At 43.0% G+C, this 12,061-nt stretch overlaps 1 pseudogene; it reads left to right on the top strand.

Moving 5' to 3' along the window:
• Positions 1-1,783: 1,783 nt before the first annotated feature.
• The window catches only part of LOC135539676 (serine/threonine-protein kinase WNK2-like), a 73,709-nt pseudogene continuing 63,431 nt past the window's right edge, over positions 1,784-12,061 (top strand).

Genomic DNA, 12,061 nt, shown 5'->3' with positions numbered 1-12,061 from the left:
TGTGTGTATTGTTATGATTTGTTAGATATTACTGCACTGTTGGAGGTAGGAACACCTACTTGGAGGTAGGAACACCTATTGTGACCAACACAATTTGATTTGAGTATATACACTGAATGTCCAAAACATTAGGAACACCTACCTAATATTGAGTTGTATCCCCTTTTGCACTCAGAACAGCCTCAATCTGTCAGGGCATGAACTCTACAAGGTGTAGAAAGCATTCCACAGAGATACTGGCCCATGTTGACTTCAATGCTTCCCACAGTTTTACCAAGTTGGCTGGATGTCCTTTGGGTGGTGGACCATTGTTGATAAAGCGTGTAAAACCATTGTTGAAAGAGCGTGTAAAACCCAGCAGCGTTGCAGTTCTTGACACACTCAAACCGGTATGCCTGGCACCTACTACCATACCCTGTTCAAAGGGAATTAAATATTTTGTATTTCCCATTCACCTTCTGAATGGTACACATGCACAATCAATTGTTTTAATGTTTAAAACTCCTTATTTAATCTGTATTCTCCCCTTTATCTACACTGACTGAAGTGGATTCAACAAGTGACATCAAATACACTCTTAGAAAAAAGGTGCTATCTAGAACCTAAAAGGGTTTTTTGGCTGTCCCAACCATTTGAAGAACACTTTTTGGTTCCAGGTAGAACCCTTTAGGGTACCACAAAGGGTTCTACCTGGAACAACAAAGGGTTCTCCTATGGGGGCAGCTAAATAACCCTTTTGGGACCCTTTCTTTCTAAGGGTGCAAGGGATCATAGCTTTCACCTGGATTCACCTGGTTAGTCATGGAAAGAGCAGGTGTTCACGGCAGGGTAGCCTAGTGGTTAGAGTGTTGGACTAGTAACCGAAAGGTTGCAAGTTCAAACCCCCTGAGCTGACAAGGTACAAATCTGAGCAGGCAGTTAACCCACTGTTCCTTGGCCGTCATTGAAAATAAGAATTTGTTCTTAACTGACTTGCCTAGTAAAATAAAGGTAAAAAAAAAAAATATATACTCAGTGTATTTTCTGAGGCAGAATACGTGAGTAGTAGTAATAGAACTCTCCTGTAGGTGGAACAGTCTGCACGGGCAAAAATATAGCACTGTCATGCAAGTTTCATTTCAACAGAGATTGGCGCAGCGCCATTGAGAAATAAGAACTGAATAACTGTAGAACTCAACTGATTTAATAGAATATAACATTGTTCTATTGTATTCTATTGAACAGAATATAATGTATATTATCAAGAACAAGCATGTTGCCTGCTTATCGCTGTTCACTTTTAGGCTATAATTTGCTGGCTGTTCTATTCCAATATATTCTATTGGGTTATTTTCTATTCTATTCTACTGCATTTAACTCAAATGAATAGAATGTAGGCTAGAATATATTTTAGTCCATCAAGAACAAGCAATTAGCCTACTTATCGGTGAGCATGTGCATGCTGTTCCATTATATTCTACACATTTAAGTGCAGTAAACAGAAAGCAGAAAACAATACAATAGAATAGGCAATTATCCTAGTGATCCCTTTTCGGAAATATTTTGCAGGTTTCTGCCGGGCACAGAGAGAGCGCCCTGTAGGCTTCTCGTCCTTCACAGGAGCCCGTGGCGTCATGCAGAGGATGGGAGGACACAGCGAGTGGTGTGGTCCATTACAACCCGTGTCACGGAGGCTGAAAGGTAGCGCCTAAAAACGTGCGTATTTATTGGATACGTGTTGTTGCTAGGGGCGTGGGTTTGTGTCTTAAAATGGGCCTGTCTCCTTGCCATAGAAAGTGTAATTTGAGAGAGACATGGCACAAATACTGTCCGAACGAACGGTGAGATGCTCTGGGAGAAAACTGTGCCGCAGTGAGCAAACAATTTGATCTGATCAGCGCTTTTACTCCGCACCCGGACACCGCTCAACAGAGGAACTGCCCCCCCAGCGGAGTGCTGCGCATAGGGGGCGATGCAATGGGGGCGATGCTGTGATGTGGAGGTCACACTTCCCTGACTTCATTCTGCTTTTCAATCGATAAATAACCGTAATACATGCGCAATAAACAGCTACGGGATCGACTAGCCTACGATTATAAGTGGTCACAGCGGCTCACCTGACAGTTGCATGTGATGGGTATTTTGAGTGATTGGAGAGAGAAACAGGGAACTATCCATGCCCGACAACCGTGAGTGTTCATCGTAGCAGTTCTCCCTACCACGAGTTCTGCAGCTTGCACTGTAACCAATTCGATCAGTTAATGAAACAAAGTCTCAATTAACGAAGGCTTTACCGAAACTGCATATGATAGCAATTAATTACAATTGTAATCTATTAATGCAACATTTCAATTGGCTGTTTGGCTGGCTGGCTTGATTCGTGATAAGATGAGCCGTATTAAATCATGCAGTGGCACCATTGCGACTGTTTTAAGAGTTTTGTCGTTATTAATTGCCGTTTTATAAATATGCTAGATATCTCAAGTGAGACTGTTTAAGGGATTGTATAGCTGCCTAACTGCGTCAGTACATGCGAACGTTGCAGGTAGCCTATGCACATCCTCTCTGCTGAGGAAGAACCATGAAAGCAGTAGCCTCTGAATGTCACCGATAACTGTCTAAATATTTCCCGGGGATGGATTCCGGGGATGACTCGGTCTCGGACGCGCCACTTGGATCGACATTCTCCTCGGTTCCCAATTTAGACTCTGACACCAACGCCAACATCCGTATCTATGAGAACGGTGGAGAGCGGAATGTCAACAACATGGAAACTGCAGCGCTGAGAGGGGCAAGCGACCCGAGCGCGTACCCCTTATCGGATTACCGGGGACTGGTCCGTCAGAGGTTTATTCGCAGAAGCTTGTGGTTTTCCGACGCGGACGACCAAGCGTTGGACGCGCCAGAATGCGTCAACAGTACTCCAATGCTCAGCGTCCACCTGCGCACAATCGTGGACCGAACCCGCGCGCTCGGACCTCGCGTGGCTTTCCAGGTCCAGGAGAGCTCGAGCACCGAGAGCCAAGTGGGGCAGAAGGACAGTGCGACTGAGAGTGTGAGCGCGGATGAAGAGAAGGAGAGGAGCGAGGCCGAGCCAAAACCAGACGATGCAGCTGCACCGTCGCCTGATACCACCGGGAAAGCGGGGATTGACGAGAACGAGGATGAGAACGAGATAAAAGCCGTGTCCACCTCACCCGGGGGCCGGTTTCTCAAGTTCGATACTGAGATTGGGAGAGGGTCATTTAAGACTGTCTACAAGGGTCTGGACACAGACACCTGGGTAGAAGTTGCTTGGTGTGAACTGCAGGTAATTGAATAGGACTCCTTGGTTTACACTTTAAGTTACCAACTCCATTACAATGTCTAATTGTTTGGAACTAGACAAATCCTTCTGAATACATTTATTTATTTATTTATATATTCATAACTATTTTATGAAGCTGTAATAACACCTATTCTTATGGCTGCCTAAGGTGCCCATATAGCATTTTGCACTAAATGTGGCTAGTGTTAGCCCATTAAGGATGCTGAATTCTGCCCAGACCTTTGTTGTTGTTGTTGGTTATGAGGGCCTTGGTCATGAAACCGTAGTCTTTTATGAGGCCTATGATACCACTGCGCAGACACACTGACAGAAACCATGTGTTGCATTTAAAAGCATTATGGTAGATTGCCACCACTTGAACCTGTGCTAATTCAGACGAGGCAGAGTGGAGGCTGGTAGTACTGATGATGGGACGCCCGTTTTGATGATGGGGTTATCAGGCTTGCGTTACCTGTCCCTCCCTCCTCCCACACATGAAAACAGACCCTGTCACCATTGTGTTTAATACAACTCTGTAATGTACATTTACAGCGGACTGAAAAAAAATACCGTCATCTTGCTGCCCATCAGTTCTGGATTGGGTCCATTTGCAGTCAATACGAGGTTTCTGTACTGCTGCATAGAGCGTTTCAGGGTGTCGCCAAATGAGCTGAGAGAGGAGTTTAGTGTCAGAGCAAAGACGGGTGAAAGAGAGAGCGACTCGGCTAGTTCACTGAGATTATTTTATAGCAGCATTTTAGAAGTTCCACTAAAATGTGTATGGATGGATGTGGTAATTTAACAATACACAACCTACTATTTGCACCATGCTAGCCATTAGGTAATGCTATGAATACACCGTGTCAGTGTACAGGTAGGCGAGTCAGAGTCTGTGTTGTGGTTCCGGAACTAAGCCAAGGGAAGGGAGAGGGAGATATTGAGTATTTCAGACACATAGGGGCGAGAGGGTTTTTGTTATGGAGCTGATGCAGCATTTCTCAGTGTTAGACCCAGGAGCGGAGAGATGGTGTTTTTAGGAACAGTTTTAGCCTGGAGCCCCCTTCATTGTTTAGGTTTCCCTGGGGAAGTCAGGCACGAATATCGCACTGTACCTCCAAGACATGCTAACCTCTCATCATTACTAATAACAGGGGATGTTAGCATTTTTTTTTGGGGGGTATGATATTTATGCCTCTAACTTTCTCACTCATCATTATTCACGATTCATTCAGGACTATCGGTAATCACGGTAGCATCCACATTAATGTTGAGGTGTTTAGAAACATTCTATTCACAATAAAAGTGACAGCAAAATGACACAATACATTATTTACCAATTTGGGCTCCATATAATCTGAAATACAACCAAAACAAACTGCAAATGCATATATCAAGTTTGTTAGAGACACAGTCTTGATGTAGTCATTGAGTGCTAGGAATATGGAATGAAAATACAACACTTTTGACAACTTTAATACACATATAAGTGAATTTGTCCAAATACTTTTGGTTTCCTAAAATGGAGCGACTATACAAAAAGTGCTGCAATTTCTAAACAGTTGACTCAATATGGATGACAATACCCTCAAAATGAATCTGACCATCTGTAATTTAACCCCATAGTCATTGTATAATTTCAAATCCAAAGTGCTGGAGTACAGAGCCAAAACAACAAACAATTTGTCACTGTCCCAATACTCTCTGACCTCACTAAATAAAGAGAGATCGAAAAGAGAGCGATGCAGAGATACAGAAAGATAAGCCAGATGAAAGAGAATGAGAGAGCAAAATGAGGATGATTGACTGAAAAATATTTCAAAAGACAAAGGGATACAGCCATCTGCAGAAATACACAAATGTACACGTTCATTTAGTAAATCAACTGATCATATGGATGTGTATGTTTCCCTCTCTCTCCGTCCCTTTCCCTGGGTCAGACAGACTTACCAGGTCCTGATCGTCTCGGATCAGTGGATGATGCAACATGATTCAGGGAAAAACTGCCAGCTGCCAGTGTGTCTGATCAGCTGAGGATACAGTTCTACACACACGCAAAACAAACGTTCCACTCCGCACGTCTCCACATCATGTGGACAGGCTGATAGTACAGCATACTAAACTAAACGACAGCCTATCCCCCGGGGGCGTTACTGGGCAGATCTGTCTGGAGAGGCTAAACCTGCTGATGCAAGCGCTCCCTTCTGCAGAGAGAGAGAGAGAGAGACAGAAAGAGAGAGAGAGAGAGCGGGAAAAAGGGAGAGGGAATGAGAGGGAGTGTGCGCCTGTGCGGGTCAGTTAGGGATAAGCAGTGATCGGCTCTGGCTTGCTGTGTATCGGGCACAGTAAAGCTATGCGTCTTATATCATAGCTCATTGCTGTCATGCTGGGTCTCACCCATTCCATTAGAGCAGAGTGCTAATATAGCTTCTCTGTCTTCTTTCGCAATGACAAAGCTCAGTAAGGCAGGCAGATGCTGTAACTGCCACGCCCTGCCTGGGGGGTGGAAAAAATCCATAGACTGCCACAGGATCCTTAGATAGCTCCGAGCAATTCCCACTCCCCAGTTAACCTCCTTCCAGAATAGGATCCTGAAAATTGTGTTGTATAGGAAACTGTATGGGCAATTAAGGACATGCTTGCTAGGCTAGCATCTGTTTACCGACATGTTAGATATACGGATATATGGCAGTTTAGGTCGCTATGGGCTTTAGGTGAAATACGACTCTGCACCTTCCTCCAATAATCCATGCTGGTGAATGGACATTATGTGAACATTCTTTATTACTGCCATCTGGAAATCTGTAACACTATATGCACACGCTTCCCAGAAGAAAAAGTGTGTGTGTGTTTGAGAGTGTCTGTGTGTGTGTGTCTTTGCCACTCAGTATCTCAGTATTGTTGCATCTCTTTGCGTCCCTTTGACACCTCTCTCTGAGTCTCAGTGGGTATTTGGTTGTGTGTACTGTAGCCACGGTATCTCATTGCTGTATGCTTGCGGTCCCCTCTTCTCCATCACTGTTTAGTGGTCATTTGGGTCAAGTACACAGTGCACAGGTGTTTATACTGTCTGTGTGTTTGTGTTTGTATATGTGTTTGTATATGTATGTAGGAGTATGAATCTTGTTACAGAAAAGATTTTGGGTTCATCTTTCATTTTGTGGGTCTCATGATTCAATGCTGTGACTGTGTATTCCTGTGTGAATGTGCGTGTGTGTGTGTGCGCCCAGGATGGGGTTGTCTAAGGTTTCTGCCAGACTGTCCTGAGTGGAACAGAGATGTAGAGGATCTTTACTGTCAGCTGTTTCACTATTTAAAGAGAAGAAGAGGGCCAAAATATTGATCCACAGTAAACTCCATCACCCAGAGGCTGTATACCCAAAGACACAGGCGTTCCATTCAGCCTCTCCACCCTACAGCTGTGGAAGGCATCCTCATTCTTAGTATAGAGTCTATATCTGCTTCACAACGCCTTTGTAAGAAAGCAAGACTCTTAGAATAGACATCTTTACTGAACATCGTGCTTTCATTAGAAGACATCACCTATGACATCATGTCCAGATCACACTGCATGGATGATTCCCATCCCAACACTTTCCTCACTCAAAAATATCACACTTGTGTTCAATCCCAGTCTTTTCCCTATATTCATTTTGAAGCGGTGGCCGACTGCTGCTAAATTGTTTACACCGCTCTAAAAGGTGTCATAAAAAATATATATATATATATATATTTCTGCCGAGACACACTTCGGAAATTAAGCCCTTTTTCTACTTACCCAGAGTCATATGAACTCATGGATACCATTGTTATGTCTCTGCATGCAGTTTGAAGGAAGTTTATAACTTGTGTTATGGAAACAGCTACCTTTGCCACCGCTGCTGAACAAACAAACAAATCCTAGGGGGAAAATCATAGCATTACTCCCAAACATGGCCCACAGGCGTCCTACAGTACATTCATGGGTTTCTAGACCAATCACATAACTGTCGAGATACTGGAATAGTCTCATTGCCTCCCCTTTCTTCTCATAGGACCGCAAGCTGACCAAAGCGGAGCGCCAGAGGTTTAAGGAGGAGGCAGAGATGTTGAAGGGTCTTCAGCACCCCAACATTGTGCGTTTCTACGACTTCTGGGAGTCACCGGTCAAAGGGAGGAAGTGCATCGTTCTGGTGACAGAGCTCATGACCTCAGGGACACTAAAAACGTGAGACAAACACAACCAGCAGCATCCTCCCTCCCGCTCTCCCTTTCACACAACACTGCTGAGCTTAACATTAAACAAGGTCAGGTAAAACCTCCTAAACTGTTCTTATGAAATGAAAAATAGTAACTTCCCAAAAGGGGAAATTCCACTGGTGTCAGTGGAAAGTTTTCATTGTATAAATTAGTTCATCCACAGTTTGACAACTTAATTGGCCAAACTAATAGTTAAATTATCATTGTTCTCATCAGATGGATTGTAATTTTAGTGGTCATGATGATGACAATTATGATGCTGCTGCTGCTGCTGATGGTCTGCTCTTCATCCTCAGAGGAGAAAGGGGAGGACCATCCTCAGTGAATTTTATAAAATCAAAATAGTCAAACATTTTAAAAGTTATCCTTTTTAGATAAAACTATACTAAATATATAGTATTTAGTGTCACCAAATAATTCAGTAAAAACGCACTGTTTTGCAATGAAGGTCTACATTAGCCTCAGCAGCACACTGTAGGGTAGCCCCATGGTGTAGCCGGAGGACAGCTAGCTTATGTCCTTCTCTGGGTACATTGACTTCAATACAAAACCTAGGAGGCTCATGGTTCTCACCCCCTTCAGTAGACTTACACAGTAATTATGAAAACTTCTGGAGGATGTCCTCCAACCTATCAGAGCTCCTGCAGCATGAACCTACATGTTGTCCACTCAATCAAAAGATCAGAGAATGAATCTAGTACTGAAAGCACAAGCTACAGCTAGCTAGCACTTCATTCCATACCATGTGATGAATAGTTGACTTAAAGAGAGAGAAAGGTAACAGTTTCACAGTTTTGAAAGAGAGAGCATTGAGAAAGGGAGAGAGAGCTGTATTTAGTTGTATTTTTTAACTTTCACTTAGCTGGGAAACACAGATAGCTAGTTTAGCCTACTCAAATACCCGGCTCAAACAGATGTTATGTTAGCGAGCTGGCTATGGCTATCCAACACTGGATCTCTTTCAAGTCAAGGTAAGCTTTTGGTTTTATGAATTATTTTGTCACCGGGCCCACCGGTGTAACTACCAAGCTGCTTTCTGACTGTACTGCATGATTGTAGCGGGTTTACTAATGCATTAGTTCTAGTAGTTCTTGTATGATGTTACAGCGATGTAGACTGTGTGTAGTGGTTAGGGGTCATAATATGAAGGTTTGGCTTGGAAAGTTTTTTTTGCCTCGTCACAGACAGCTGATGTGTACTGAAGTCCACAAGCGAAGGGAAAAGGTGAGAGGAGGAGAGCACGTAGATAGTTGCAAGAAGGAATTATTTATACAATGAGCAAAGTGATCATGCTGTTTTTATGTGGCTGCTGTGAAAGTGAACTGTTTGCGTGTGATCAGGGGTGTATTCATTCCGCCGATTCTGTTGAAAAACATTTCTTAAACAGAAAAAAAACGTAACGATACGGGGACAAACATACCTTTTTTTTGTCCAATAGAAACTAATTTGCAACTGTTGGATTAATGATTACACCCTAGATCAGCTAGATGCAGGCAAGAGTGTGCAAGGCGCTATTGAATGTGTCACTGTTTGTGACCTTGATTACTCAAAATTATTTTGACTTGTGCACTTACGCTGTAAACTTTCATTCATATGATAGGTTGTAGAAACCTCATGATGTGTACAGGGAAAATTTGAGTATTATGCAGCAGCCTAAACCTATCGATGATACATTGAGCTGGGTGAATGGAATATGAATGACAGTCATCCAGTATGCTATAATAGAAATAAGGCCATGCTCCTAAAAAAAAAAAATATTCATCCTTCCTCATCTTAAACGGCTCCGACCGCCACTGTCCTCCAGGTATCTGAAGCGGTTTAAGGTGATGAAGCCTAAGGTTCTGAGGAGCTGGTGTAGACAGATCCTGAAGGGGCTCCACTTCCTCCACACCAGGGACCCTCCCATCATCCACAGGGACCTGAAGTGTGACAACATCTTCATCACCGGCCCCACCGGCTCCGTTAAGATCGGGGACCTGGGATTGGCTACCCTCAAGAGGGCCTCCTTTGCCAAGAGTGTCATTGGTGAGGAATTACACATGCTCTTTCATGCTCTGCTTGGAAGGGTCGTAAACAAATCATCTGTAAAAAAGTATGGAATCTATACTGTCACCATGCACTTAATGGATTGTGACAGTACTTTAGCCTTGACTCCACTTGAGACCCGAAAGGCTGTTTCTGAATTCATTGATCCTCTTTTGGATGGGTATACAGTATGTGAGATAGCTTAGCATGTTTATCATATTTGTGTGAGTGTGTGTCACTGTGTTAGGGAGAGAACCTTGTTTCTTTCAAGAGGAGCCCTGTGACTCTTGTAACCTTTGATGTTTGCGTTTGCCTTCTTCGCTGACCTCTGTCCTCCCAGGCACCCCAGAGTTTATGGCCCCTGAGATGTATGAGGAGCACTATGACGAGGCGGTGGACGTCTATGCCTTCGGCATGTGTATGTTGGAGATGGCCACCTCAGAATACCCTTACTCCGAGTGCCAGAACGCCGCTCAGATCTACCGCAAAGTCACCAGCGTGAGTTTAGCGAGTCCAGCTCAATACTGTCCCTCATCCACGCCGTGCTGGTGCCTAGTGTTTTTCCACCAGCACTAAGTCACCCATCTCATCGCGATCGCCGGTGTTTACTTACGAGCACAAACAGCAAAGCCATGAAGATCTATAATTCAGTCCAAAAAGTTACCACAGTGATAAGAGATGCTACTGCTTACAATAAAAACCTACAAAAGCCCAGATACAGTCACTCAAATGAGTTAAAGTAAAGTACCAAACAAAATGATCAAAATTCTCTCTCTGCTGCTTTAAAAAAAGATAGTTGTTGCAGTGTGCTATTTGAAGTACAACAACAACCCAGAGGAATGTACGGTGCAGAGGTTTAAAAGGAAGTGAATCATCACATTTTCAGAAATAGTTTGCCGTTCTTTCAAAAAGGATAAATAAGGTGTTTATGACTTATGGAGACCATGCCTGTATTTCAAAATAATAACCTTTTTCCCTAAAGTGCACCACTTTTGATTGACTTTTGGTCAAAAGTAGTGCACTGCATAGGGAATAGGGTGCCTTTTGGGACGTAGCCCATTCATTTCTTCACAGGGAGCTAGCCTCCTGCCACAACGTTCCTCTCTAGAGTAGAGTAGCGGCAGCTGAGGCAGCTCATCACTTCTCATTGGAGTGGAGTAGACGACACGTCACCACGGGGAGTCTGTTCTTAATGGCGCGGGACATTTGTTAGCCGTCTTACTCCTGTCGCAAAGAACGAAGGTCACACACTCTGTGAGTTATTTTTGTGACACTCTGACTCAGTGCAAGACTGTGTGAGAAATGGTATTTGTGGACTCCAGGACCAGTAGCTGTCACACCTGGGGATCCAAATAATCAAATATGTTTTATATTTGTCCTCAGGAAGGTTGTTTTTGTTTTTCTGTCTGTGAGTGTCAGTGTGCGAATGTGTAATATGTCCCATGACATTCTTCTTACGTCATACTGTGTGAGATATCACGTTGAATATACTTCCCATCCTGCATATTGTTGTTCTTTGTGTCTGGCATCTCCAGGGAGTGAAGCCTGCCAGCTATGATAAGATCAGTGACCCAGAGATTAAGGAGATCATCGGGGAGTGTATCTGCCATCGGCGGGAAGAGAGGTAAGTGGACCAAGTCAAGTCCATCTGTAAAGTAAAGTATGCTGGTAAAGTACAGAGCAGTTAGAGGGCATTAAATGGTCACAACCAACATATACACACAACGCACATGGGTACATCCATTTAAATTCAGTCACTTTTTTGACAGCAGCCCTTTTGATTTGAATAAAACCTTCCATACTATTTGCCCATTGTTGAAGTGCTCAGAAAGTGACTTTTTGGACCTGAATGCTAAAACATTCAAGAGATAAAGGTGCTCAAAGTTGAGGCATTTTGCCTAACCCACCATGCCATGAGACATCCAAGTCATCATTACTGGAAAATATTAACGGTTGAGATTGATATAATTTGAAAGTTTACAAACAGGATTGTCAAATTATTTGATAATTTCTTGAAAAAAAAACCTTTGTTAATTAAATTATGACATGTTTGAATCTTTAATGTCAATTATCAACAAATGCGTGAAACTCCTATTTTTAATTTCTCCAACCGATGGTGGGCACAAAACGTATGATGGTGTAAAGAGCGTCTAAGCTACAACATATGCGAATATGAAAACAAATCTGAGTTGAGATAATTGACATTAAAGGTACAAAATGACAGGATAAAATCATATAGTAATTTATTTCAAAAAACTTGAAAATTGTTTGACAACCCTGTTTGTAAGCTTTTAAACGATATCAATCTCAACCATTTATCTTTCCAGTGATGAAGACATTGATGTCTCATAGTATGGTGGGGTATGCAAAATGGGTCAACTTTGAGTACCTCCATCTTCTGAATGTTTAGGCCCAAAATAATAATTCACATTTCCTGTTGATGCGGGACTATTGTCCTGGTGAAGCGGACTGGCTCAAATTAAGATCTTACATCTGCACTGTTGATGTTCCTAT

Source organism: Oncorhynchus masou, chromosome 5, assembly GCF_036934945.1.
Source record: "Oncorhynchus masou masou isolate Uvic2021 chromosome 5, UVic_Omas_1.1, whole genome shotgun sequence".
Classification (NCBI taxonomy): Eukaryota; Metazoa; Chordata; class Actinopteri; order Salmoniformes; family Salmonidae; genus Oncorhynchus; species Oncorhynchus masou.
Note: the sequence above shows the minus strand (reverse complement) of the source record. Positions and strands in the feature narration are given on the sequence as shown.